General features: G+C 36.7%; 1 protein-coding gene across 2 annotated transcripts in view; it reads left to right on the forward strand.

Annotated features, from left to right (window-relative positions):
• The window catches only part of LOC134527956 (uncharacterized), a 1,033,783-nt gene that overhangs the window by 219,090 nt on the left and 801,356 nt on the right, over window positions 1-13,337 (forward strand). The window lies entirely within an intron of this gene.

Genomic DNA, 13,337 nt, shown 5'->3' on the forward strand with positions numbered 1-13,337 from the left:
TATTATGATTATCGACAACCGTAGTCCTGTTCAGTATATATAATCCGATTGTAAGTAGTAACTAGCATATATAAATTTTTCTAATTTTATCACTATGCAATTTTTATTATAAACTATTATAAAACATATGTGTACCCTAATACAATTTAAAGGAGTTGTACAAACTTAAGGTAGTAATTATTAAACCTTATTTTTTCTACTTTTTAATGCATGCAGGTCTAAATAATATTCGGTTTCAAAGGTTTATTTCGATTTCAAAATGTCTTAATTTTGGTTATGGTATTTTATATGTTATTTATTATGTAATTTGTAAATACTACAATGATTCCATTTATAACTGATTTGTTTCATAGCTGGAGGTACAGAAACATTTGCGGATTACTTTGGTCGCAAGCTAGAATGAAATTCCTCTAACATTTGTGCACTGTGTTCATAATTGAACCGCAGTTATTGGACAAAACTCTCTACGACCATGAGCCAACGATGCCTGGCTAGGAGTGAAGTAAATGAATCAGGTAGCGCCTATTAATGAGGGCAAAAAAAATTTCTCAGAAATCAGCCAATCGAAAAGCAACCGTTAGTAGAGCAAACATACAATTTTGAATTTTAGCCTGACGCCGAACGAATCCACGATATTTCCGGGTCTCTATCGATATTCCTATGGTTTATAACTAGAGACCGGAAAAATTCGCGAATTCATTTTGCGATAGGCTAAAATACAAATAGTTATACCTCAGTGTTGCCTCTGCTATTGGCTCACAACTCACCTGGATGTCTCTGGGCCAATGAGAAACCCCCGATCATAGCTTTATCTAATCACAGGCTGCTACGTTGGGACGTCTCACAAGACAGCAGCCAATGAGTGGGTGGCATTTGACCGAGTGTACGTAGAACTGTGGAGTTCATCCTAGAGGTCATTGCACCCGCGAATTTTTCCTGTCCCTATTTTTAACATAGTATAAGGATCTACGAAATGTATGAAAAAAAAATTATGCGCGGAAACTATAGTTAAAATCGATACATTCTAAATCCACTTTCTGAAGACTCGAGACAATCTAGCGATACGAATGAGAAATATGTTTGACATTGGTTTCAAAGTTGGCCAACGATTTATGCCCGTCGCTTTCATGAAATCAGTTGGGAAATGTTTACCCTACATACGTGTGCGAGCGAGTTGGCTGCCGAGAAAAAACAGCTTTGACTTGCGGATATGTGCCGAAGACGACACGAGTAATTTATTTATTTATTATTTTTTTTTTTTGCTGGCGTGATATAGTGCTGACGAGACAAGAGGCAGGGAAAGTTTTATATATAAAATGGTTCGAAACTTAAAGGTTTTGATGTAACCGCAGGACTTGCCAGATGTTTTCCTTCTCCACCACGGCTCCGAGGTCTCGGGAGCAAGAAGCACAAGAAGCACAAGAAGCACTCTCGCGCGCCTGCGCCGCGCACATGGCGACGCGCCTTCAGCGAGGTCATGGCTCCTCCCTCGGCCGGGCGAACACGCGGTGGCACAGCTGCCGGCCGCCTCGGTGCACGTCTTCCTGGCGTTCAGAAGCCACCGTGAAGTAAATATACGGCGCGCCTGAAATGCAAGTTGCACAATATTTGGGGGTTGTAAAATATAGTCGTACAATGAAAGATAGTCATGATACTATTCATAAGTAGAACAGAAAACAAAATGCTAGGACCCGGGTTATCCTGCTGGCACGTTGTGTGGCCCCCGAAAGCTTTTTAAAAAAAAAAATTTAAAAAAGTTTGAAAAAACATTAAAGCTCGTTATTTATTTCAGTTAATATTTAGTTTTTTTTTCGCCATTTGTCAAATTTAAATTGCAAAAGAACTGACAATGTTGAGTGGATCTTTTAAAAAAAGTTAATTTTTCTGGTGGGTTATGATAGCCTTTATTTCTTTTTTAATTTCGCTCTTTGATGCAATTGTAAGATAGTGTTTTAAGCATTTTAATTGATTAAACATTTATTTCTACTAAACTATGTGTATTTTTTTTCATACCGGTGTTTCTGTTCTACATGCAGAATTTTATGAAAATGTTTCTATTATTAAAGTGCGGCCCACGATCTTGACTAATTTTTCCAATAAGTTTTCGAGCTCTTACATATCGGTAACGCCTAGTTTACGCCGTATTAAATTCTTAGCCAAAAAAAAGCCTACAAATCTATCTCAGAGAAGCTGAAGATCGCCTAAAATGAAGACGCGCAGCCAGGAGATGCAAGTAGGCCATATTAACACGATTCCTCAGCCATGAGGAACGACTCAGGTACACCGAGATGGTGACTAGCATTAACCTTATGATTCCACTGAATTTATGCGAGGTTATGTCAGTAAAAGGGAGTGCCTTGTAGTTCTTCGACCACCAAAAAAAAAATACCCTATCTACCTAAGAAACAAAACTACGTAAACTATATTTACAAAAAAAAACTATTTTAAATAAAGGCAAGTCTATATATATTGATAAAGTGTAGGTTTTAAACGACGTTACAATATTTTAAACAATGTTTTTATGTTCTAAATAACTTAAAATAGTATTATATTTATGTTTATAATAATTACTTTATAACTCAGCATACTATAGGATGATTTTAAGTAACTAACAAAAAATAATTTAGTTTTGTAACTAAAAAATTGTTCTCAAATACACCAGTAAATCTGGAAACTAAAAAACTTTTATATTAATATTTTTATAAATATAAATATGATAGAACCGCATTTTTTTAAATTATATTATCTAAACTTAGATAAGGATCTTCACTAAAAAAATTACAACAATCTGGTATGGTATTTTAATTTAATAACAGATTGTATATCAAAACTGATATACATTTCGTAAAGCATTATTCTGACTGGAAACAAATGTGTGCCAGAAAGGGCAATTAATTTTATAATTCATAAATAATTTTTGGTTTAAAAATATTGCAGTTTCGAAATTCTTAATGAAGTAAAACTTTAAAATAGTTTCTCTTATGAATCTCTGGCCTCAGTTTTTAAAGACAGTTACGATGTTGCTGTGACGTGTAGTGTTAATGGCTGCACAGCGGCGATGAGCTACAGCTGGTATGTGCAGTAGCTGCAGGAATGCACGTACCGGGAGCAGTTCCCTCTGTGCCTACACGTGCTCGTGCCAAGTGGAATGCGCGCGGCTTCCCTGCTCTCCTAGTTGGACGGACGCCATGACAGTTGTCGCCATCATCTCGCCCACCCTCAAACCAAACCACATATTACGCGAATGGCAATTATAATAATAGTTTTTTTATATGGGATATGAATCGTTGGAGTAGCGTCACGATGCTCGCAAATGGAGTCGTACGCGCTGTTGGAATTGAACTCGCGACCTTCATCATCTGAACGTGAAGTCTCAGCGATCACAACTACTGAAGATAGCTTTTTCTAACGTCTAAGAATTAGAGACCGGAAAAATTCGCGAGTTTATTTCGCGATAGGCTAAAATACAAATAGTTATACCTCAATGCAGCCTCTGTTATTGGCTCACAACTCACCTAGATGACTCTGGGCCAATGAGAAACACCCAACCAAAGCTGTATCGAATCACAGGCTGCTACGTTGGGACGTCTCACAAGACAGCAGCCAATGAGTGGGTCACATATGACCGAGTGTAAGTAGAACTATGGAGTTCATCCTACAGGTCATTGAACCCGCGATTTTTTCCGGTTCCTACTAAGAATTATAGTTCTAGTTTTGTTGTGTGCGCGGCGCAGTTTTCAGTTAAACACATTACACAAAAATTGTTAATACGAGACTCGTATAGTACTTTGCCTAATTCGCATGCATTAAAATACAAAAATTTAATATTTTACCATTACATATTGATATTTTACTTACGGTAGTGTATAATTCCCCGTTTTCTCCTGGCATCTGCACAAGGATGAATTCAAGATGTGATGGTAGAGTTTCAAGTCCACAAAGGCTTAAAGCGACAGAACCATAAAAACGTAATATTGTTTATTAACTCGATGCTAACAGTGTAGTAGGTCTTGCTAGGTTAGACTCTGAAATCTCTCGCATTGTGATTTTACGCCAAAGTCTGATAGCGGTCGGTGGGAAATAATGATTGTATCATGCGAGCGACTAAAATTTCACCGTACTTGTTACGCTAGTTCACAGTTGATGGCTTCAAGTGCCCATTCGTGAGAAGCTAGGCTCGAATCACGTTCCAGTGATACCGATGTCGGTTTCCCAGGGCTTCGCCAAATCACTCGAGAAAAACGCTGGGATATCTCCTTATTTTGAGCTCATTGTTCAATCTTTCTAGTACTGTGCTGTGTATCCGACTTTGATGATTTCCTTGTCGACGAAACGTATATCTCGAGTTTTTTTGTGATACAGGACCATGTAAGTTTTTTCAGAATCAGATCCTTTGGGAGTGTACGACTTTTGTGCTGTCAGCTGTGCGTGGATATGAATAAAAATCCCCTTGTTTGTGTTGTTGGCGCGTAGTAAATAATAGTTTGGTGCGTCGGAGGGGATGAAATTATCAAGAAGACAACGTCCGCCACGTCTCCCACCAGTGCTGCCAATGTCCAGGCAAACCCATGCATACAATTCAACACGCGTTAAACAAACACTGTGAAGTTTACGCTAGATACTGTACTCAATAAAAAATAATTAATACTTCGCCTATACAGTAACGAGATGATATATCAATCGAAATTCATTTAAAATTTACACAGACATATTTTAAAACGCTAAAATAAATTCCGGGATTCATATTTAAGTATTTTACAAAAGATTTACCTTCCTATTACGAGAGATATATAAGAGATAGTTATGTAGGTAATGCTGATTTTGATGTTTTGTTAAGTTTATCTGTTTTCGTAGTAAATACGTAACTATAGTTCCGTAACTGGATATATGAATCAGTAATAATGACTAAAAAAACGTAGTACTTGGCAGTACTGCCACCCACTTTAAAAACATACGCCCTGGCGTGGGAACAGTCTTGGTTCGAACCCAGATCGCTGTTCCGGGGAATGGGACGGACGTTGCTTTCCGGTACTTCGTTCTTCGGACCTTCGCATTCCATCTTTGCTGCGTCGTCGTTGCGTTATCACGGCGATCGTGTTTCCTTTTTTTTGTTCAAATCCTGCCAATGCCGTGTTTGCTTTACCCGTCTTAGCTTGTGCCAATTTTGTTTGTAAAGTCACAGCTTCGTCATACTCGAGACGTACGAAATTCATATTGTCTATTAAACTAATATTAACATCACATATGCTTTATGTTTTAAGTGTTTTTTTACGTGTAGCATTAAAAAATTGACATTTTTGCTGGTTTTTGTATAGAGTAGGTATTTATGCATATATATTTTTTTCCAAATTAACTTACGATGCTTGACAAGCTGCTATTGGTTATTACTTGAAATTATTAAATAAGTTTACTGCCTCGTCTAAAACTGCGAACTTTGCAGACTATGAGAGGCGATGAGATGCAAACGGAGCACTGATGGAATGAATGGATGCGGGAAACAGGAGTACCCTGAGAAAACACATGGCTCAAAGTAACGTCCGTCGCCGTCATGTTTCCCTCTTGCGGGAAAGGAAATCTTCGTGGGATGCGAATAACATTGCTTGTGATAGCATGGTTACATTATCCTATTTTCATTAAAGCAGTGCCATTGTGTACAATTACTCCCATTAGGGTAGTAAATGTTAGTCTACGCAGTCAAACTACGATTTGTGGGAAACAAATTTCCAAAAGCGTATAAAGTTCAGAAATTTCTCGATGGTTTATTTCTTCCGTATGCTTGGTGCAAATTGCCATTCGGAGAACCACGTAATTTAGCTCCTGCATGGCGGGAAATGAACGCCGTAGCGTGGCAGATTTATTATTAGTCCTGTTTAACGCTTGGAAATGTGAGATTATTTATGGGCGTTGTGTGACGGCAAGGTTTACAGTGTTTTTTTTTTTTTTTTTCCCCCGTGAAACAACTGTCCAATAAAGCAAGCCTTCGCTTTCCTGTTTTTTTTCTTCTTCATTGTGTCTGCGTGTTATTCACAGCAAGTGCCAACAGCCAAAGGGTTTGCTTGGGGGAATTCACCAGACATTGATAACAGATTTTCTTTTGCTTTTGCACTTTTCATGTTCAAAGAGCTCAGCACTTGGTATTTTGTCTTTCCTAGCCGTTGGTTGGTCACTAAGCTCATTTGACCGGTACTACTACTGGTCAGTTGTAGAGTTTATAATTCATCAGTAGAGACCCGGAAATTTCGCGTATTCTTCTGGCCTCAGGATAGAATTCAAAGTTATAGGTGTGCTCGACCCATGTTTACTTTCCCATTGGTTGATTTCTTCGCGAGAACATTTTTATCCTTGTTATTTGGCACTACCTGATTCGCTTACTTCTCTCCTAGCTGGACATCATTGGCTCGCGGTCGTAGACGGGAGTGTCCAAAAAATTGCTTGCCAATCATGAACACAGTGCAAGAGTGTGAAGGTTTGCAATCTAGCTTGCGACTAAATTAATCCGCGAAATTTCCTGGTCTCTATTCATCAGCTTTGTGACAATTTAGTTTTCCTTTACGGCCTACTCTGGACTCACAAGGGGACCACCAAGTATGGTACAAACGGATTTTAGTAGGTCTTATATATGTTGTGGAGGGAGGCCCCCAGAGTACCAAGCTAAGATAAAAGGGTTTTGTCCAATGCGCCTTATTTTTCGTGAAAATGGCGGTTAAATTTTATACGAGCGTTTTAGACCGGTATATTTTCCGTCGTGCCAGGCGAGCCATTCGTCGTGAAATTAAACATAGAATTTAATAAAAATGCCCTTGCAGTTAATAAAATATGTATTAGTAAGTTTAAGAAAGAATTTCGGCTTTTAATCTCCAACCCAGACGCTCGTGGTGCGCTGGGAATATTTTACGTTTTTATGTCTTCCAGTGTTAAAAATGATATGCAATTGTGGCCACGGGGACGAAATTTTATTTATAATTCATTAATAATAACGCCCCTCGCGATAAACAAAAGAAAATATGTATTAACGAGTGCCTGGTTGCCGCGGAAGCGGCTAGATATCGCGATTCGTTCGGTTCGCGTCCGTCACCGTAGATGACAGCACCGTAGGGGAATAATATTTCGTTTTTATAATACGATTTTATAACAAATACGCATCCCAAATACACCAAATTTTTTATAATGTGTTACAATAATTTTTAAAACATTGTGCAAAAGATCCCGGGTGTAATTTGAATTATGTGTAACTGTAAAACACCATTGTTCGTACAAAAACGTATTTTAAAATTCAACATTACTTTTAAATAGCCGTACCGATTGTGCTGAAAATCAGTGGATGATCGTTAAATTACATAATATTAATAATTCAAACATGATTGAAAAGTCAAATCGATGGTTGTTTCAATCGAGTGGAAGAGAGATGCGGCGCAAGCGTATAATGAGCGTAACGGGACACATTGTAGTGGGACAATGTGCGTTACGGGACACATTTTAGTGCGTCCAGCCGGTGTTCATCAATTTATTAGACGTCACGTCAAAAAATCCAATTTAGTGTGTAGCTGTTGAAGTGACTGGTGAATAAACGGAAAACATTAGCGACGAAGCAGTAGGATTTGAATTCCGCGGAAACAAACGCGGTCCCAGCAATGGCCAAGTAATATACATGACTGATATTTGCTATTTTATATTTCATTTGGTCATTTTCAGCTGTTTAAATCCTCACGAGTCTGTAAAGGTATTTAATAGTGGGGTGTGTTTATATGAGTTCTGTCGAGTTTACTGCAATCCCAGAGGTTACCGGCCGTATTGTTACCAGGTTAATTGCTTGATGGTATTGGTTATCGTAGTTTGAATATCATAGAGCTGATTTACCGAGAAAAAAAATTGGTTTGGGTGGAGAACTTTTTAATAAGAGAATGTATAAAATATTTGAACTTTATGGGTTTCAGTTTAAAACATCTTAAAATATAAAATTAATAATTTGTCGTTATAATATCCAGTAAATTACTTTTGTTTTTGATTATAGGTAAGATAGTACAATTACGTTAAAATATTTTCAGAAGCCTGTTGGCGTTTTATTACCAATTAGCGTATTACATCTTTAAAAGCGCAGGTGTTTTTGGGTTGAGAACTCGTTAAGTATTGGTTATAGAGCCGGTGTGCTATCGAGATTGTAACAGGCGTCTTAAACTTTTATGATATACGTGACATTTTCACGCAGGCTGCTTTAAGACGTTGTTGAATAGGCGATGTTCACGGAAGATTACGCGCTGGATATCGAACGCGCTCCAATGAAAAGAAATACTGCCACCTTTCAAATGAACTTTTAATTTAAGACGCTCCGGCCGGCGCGGTGATTACAAGTGAAATGAGTGCTTCGCCTCTTGTTCGTTAATGACCACAATTAGTTTGGTAGCTTCTCTCTCTCCTTCGCTCTCTCTCTCTATCTCTTTCTACCACCCTTTCCCCCACACGTTTCATAATTTCTTTTCCCGTCCTTTTCCCTACGGCTACGTTGTGGCCTTCCATTAAATTAATCATGTAATAAATAAGAATGTTCGTAGCATAAACACATTTTACGTTCCTTTTGGCAGAATTATCTTGTCGCGTCTTCTCAGAATGCAGTTGTTACATTGCTGGCGATGGCAATGTGACTTTTTTGGTTCCCTGTTTGTTACATTATAATTAACTAATATATAATGAATTACTTTTGAATAAAATATATTTATTACATTTTTATATTATAGATCTGCACTCAAGCGCGTACTCTTCATTCCCGAGTTTTCCAAAATGTTCAACCTTTTATTTTTATAGGCAGATCACACCCACAATTGTCAATAGGATAGTAAAACTTGAAAATCATTTAAATTTAACGCACATCACTGAAACCATAGGTCGTTTCTTACAATAGGCAATGGCCTAATCCTGACCTAAATTCATCCCTTGTGTTAGTTGCATGAGTTCGCCTTAAGGACCCAGCCTACCTGGACATACGTACGGTGTGCACAACTTCAGAAAAAACCACGCCATTTGAAAACTGCTCTGGATCTTCAAGTTGTATCCGTTTGCGAAAAAAAAAATTAAAGAATACGTTGAGGGAGGATGAATGCATAGTTATGTTTTAGTATTTTGTTTAAAAACTACGTAAATCGTAACTTAATTAAAGAAAAGTATGGCAGCTAATCTTGAAAGACTTCAGGAAATACAATTTTTTTTAACAGCAAAAGAGATATAATTTATAAGACTTAAAACTGATGAATTTAGCGGATTTTTTTATCTCTCAACCATAAAAATTCCCTCGCGTCTTATAAGGTGTCTGACAAGACACATGAGTGGCTTTACTCTTCTTCTTTCTTCCTCACGTGCGTGGCATCTTTTTCAGTCCTCCGCAGCACTTTTTCATTCGTCACTTTGCCCACCGGCAGATTTATTTAGGATTCTACGCCAGCGCCATATTTCAAATGTCTCTGTTCTCTTACTTTGTGCCTTCCGCGCTATACAGAGCTGCGTTCTCGTTCTCAGTACAGTCCGCACTTTTGAAAATTCGTGAGTGACGACTTCTTGTAGCCTTTCTAGTGGTGTGCGTATTTTAAATAGTAACATTTTCTTTGGTTTCTTTAATATTATATCGATGTAAGTTCTGGTGACCACACAACGCTTCTTTCTGCCGACGAAGGACTAACTCCTATGCCTGTGCTTCTTGACTTTGCGAACATTTAAAGGGGAGATAAAGGAACCAAAAAACGCCATCTTGGTTTCAATGGGTTTTTTAAAGTCATAAAAATTTTAATTGTTTTATTTTGCTGGATAATAGTGACCGTCCGATACTTTTGTATTCAGTAAAGTGAATATTCGGTTGCTACTTTTAATCACCATAACGGCACGAGCGTACATCCTGTAAACATTAATATGCTAATTTCTGTGTAGTAATAATGAGAGTATTTATGTATGTAGAATTACAACGCATGATTATAGGTATGGGAGTTTTAGTGTGGAAAATAAATATGTCACGTGGTTGGGGTCTTAATTCACACTTAATTTTGCTCTTTTCCTGATACTAAAGCAAAACATTGAGTCTAGGTACTGCAGATATAAACACTATCATAAAAATTTCAAAGAGTTTTGGCAAGGTATTGAATTGTTCACCTTATCGAAAGAATGGTTGGAATTAATTAAAAACGAAAATTTTCTAGCACGCCAGCGTGCGTTCGTTTTAGAAGCTAGCAACCTAAGCACTATCAGGTAAGTGGTAATTAAACTGATCTCTATTGAGATGTGGAAACCTAGCATAGACATCAGCTTACGGCGAAATGAATTTTCCTCACTCATACCTTGGACGATACGTTATAGGTAGTTAGTTCGAGCCCGCTTATTCATGACATTTTTTGACATATACTAAATTATTATCTTAACTTTTTTTTTTCAAATATTTTTTCTTGAGAAAAATATTTTAGCTAGTTACGACACAGGTCAAAACGCCCTATATCCGAGTTATTCTTTTACTTGGGCGATTTTTTATAACGTATTTACTATAGCTATAAGGATTACACATTTTCAAAAGCATTTGCGCGAACATTTAGATCAGTATTCAGAAATTCTGAATAAAAGCTAGACGGTCGCGGATTGGATGAAGAGATTTTGGAAGTTCAAAAACATATTTTGCAAGGAAGAACTGAATGTTGCATTTTCCAACGATTGTATTTATTGAAAAACGCTCAGCTTTGTTTTATTTCGCACAACGTTATTTGCAGGGATATTTTCTGAAACATATAGCTGAACACAAGTTTTGCACAGTTGCGCTGAGTAAAACTTATCTTTAAATAGTATAAAACAATGTCGCTATCCACGTCTATCTGATCGTTTACTTATTGTAAACTACTGCATGGATTTTGATGCGGTTTTCACCATCATTTAGAGAATTTTTTCCGGAAGGTTTGTATGTATAAAAATTTCATATAATATTAAAAGATAGTAGACGCGATTTTTTATGGCTATTATGGCACTTACATAACTTACGCTGACATAAATGACTGGTACATCAAATTAATGTAATAAAGAATTGTAGTTCTTAAAAAGCTCTACAGAAAAGTCCGTGATATCGTTACGTCTATCTTCTGAGGATGACTCACAGTAACCAATTTTATCTTTCGAAATTGGTTCAAAATATTGGGTAATTTCGAAGCTATTTTTATCGAGATAATATTAATACTTATCCAATTCAATATGTTAGTTACCTGAAGCATTTTTTTAGATGAAAATAATCCCTTAAACCATAGTATATACGATCCATCATTTTGATTCCGCGGATTACATTAAAAGCAACGGATTCACCGTTTCAATTTAAACGACTTTAATTCTCAGAATTGTACAAATGTCTTTATACTTGACGAAAAATAAAGCTGAGGTTAAAAGTTCAATGTTGCCTGAATAAATTTGAACATTGAGTGTTTTTGACATGGACAGCTATATGTAGCTTTTTCGCGTGTGACTTCTATACAAATATCTGTTTTTGCTGTAAAAAATATTTACAAAGAAATTCTTGAGTTATGGGTAGTACGTGTTAGTATATACCTATACAATTTTTGAAAACACTCGATACTTAGAGAACTTGATACTTAGAAGTACTTATTAAATCTAAATCACTCCACACTAGCAGATAGCATCCTTGTGAAGCCGAGGTGCTTCACTAGTTTATATTTTTATCATAAAATAACAATTTTTTTTCTCGACAGTATCGGCTCTTACGGAGGAACTTTTCTTTGTCAAAGCTTTTCGTTTACGTTCTTAATTTGAATGTTTGCTATCTGAAAGGAAATTTAAAAAAAAAACAACTTACAACCTGATATCATGCAAAACTTTTGTAACAGAGTGTACATTTGAGCTTGCAGAGTGATTAGTTTAGACCATGGTGACCTTGGTCTACTGAGCAACATTCACCGCAGTTGGTAACTTCAAACTCCAGTGTGTGCTTGAGTGATCGTGCAGGGTGTTAAAAACACCCGCAGCGATCCTGCAGCGCGAACAAGACGTCACTTAGCTCACAGCCAGACACTAGTCCTCACTTCGTCTCCCAAGGGGAGGGCACAACTTGGGAGATTCCCTTTGGGATGAAACTCAGTGTATTAGTAGCATACCTTTAGGATGTCCACTCTTTAAAATAATAAAGCACACTCGCCAGCCAAATCCGAGACTGATGGTCGCTTTTTCTAATAACTAATTTTAAATAAATATACTGTTTACAAATATTATGATTTATAATTATAAATGAATTATTTTTTATTTATTAAATATTACTTGATATTAATTCCAGTGTGACGATAGATTGCCTACTTGTACAACTAAAGTTAATATGTTTAGTGAAATTTTTTTAAGACACCTAAATGTGAGACTTTGTAACTGCAGGGTCTGTAATCAGTCAGGTAACGCAACTAGGTGACGTTGACTCGTCGAGAAATGCTGACGGTTTTAGTTTATCGAATCACACTATTTACTAGAACGTAAGCTACCCCACATCGGACACTATCGTCACGTAGTTGATATCACGACGTGGAAGGCATTGTGCTGTTCCTAAAACTGCCGGTCTATCGTCGCATGTATCAAAATGGTGGGCGAATCCATTTCCTTTTGAGTCATGCCACCCACCGTTCATTTTTGTTGTAATGGTCTGCCTACTTACGGGCGACTAGGCGAAAACGTCTGACTTAACAGTAACATTGCGTGTTGCTGCCGCTCAGGTTTTTCATGAAGTTTCGTCTAAAATAGTTCTTTCCAAGGTCTATTTCACCAGATATCGGTTTAACTGACATATATCGTTTAATACATGTATTATCTCAAAAACAACAAAAAAACAGCAACGTTTCGCCTTAGATCTTTATTACTTTTTACGCGTGTAAAATATAATATTTGTACAACTGTTGCATCATAAATACGTTGTATTATTTTATTGACTCTCAAAATATAGGCATTATATATTTCTCAAGCATTTTTATATATTTTTTACAATGTGTCTTGTTGGTCCATATATATATATATATATATATATATATATATATATATATATATATATATATATATACTGATGCTCATATCATCTGCCACGTTCATCAGTGATTGTTTCGCGAATGTGGAAGCTCTATATGGTTGTGCAGTTAACTTTTCATTTAAGTAAATATTTTCCCGGGTCTTTTTGAAATTATAAGTCGGTTATAGTTTTTTAACGATGTAACTAGGATATTTCATTTTTATTTTTTATTATTTTCAGAAGACATTAATTTATTCTGGCAAAATTAGTAAGAGTTGGCTTACATATTAATTTACCATCCAAAATTAACACAACAAGTTCCAAAGCAGGT

The sequence above is a fragment of the Bacillus rossius genome, chromosome 1 (assembly GCF_032445375.1).
Source record: "Bacillus rossius redtenbacheri isolate Brsri chromosome 1, Brsri_v3, whole genome shotgun sequence".
Classification (NCBI taxonomy): domain Eukaryota; kingdom Metazoa; phylum Arthropoda; class Insecta; order Phasmatodea; family Bacillidae; genus Bacillus; species Bacillus rossius.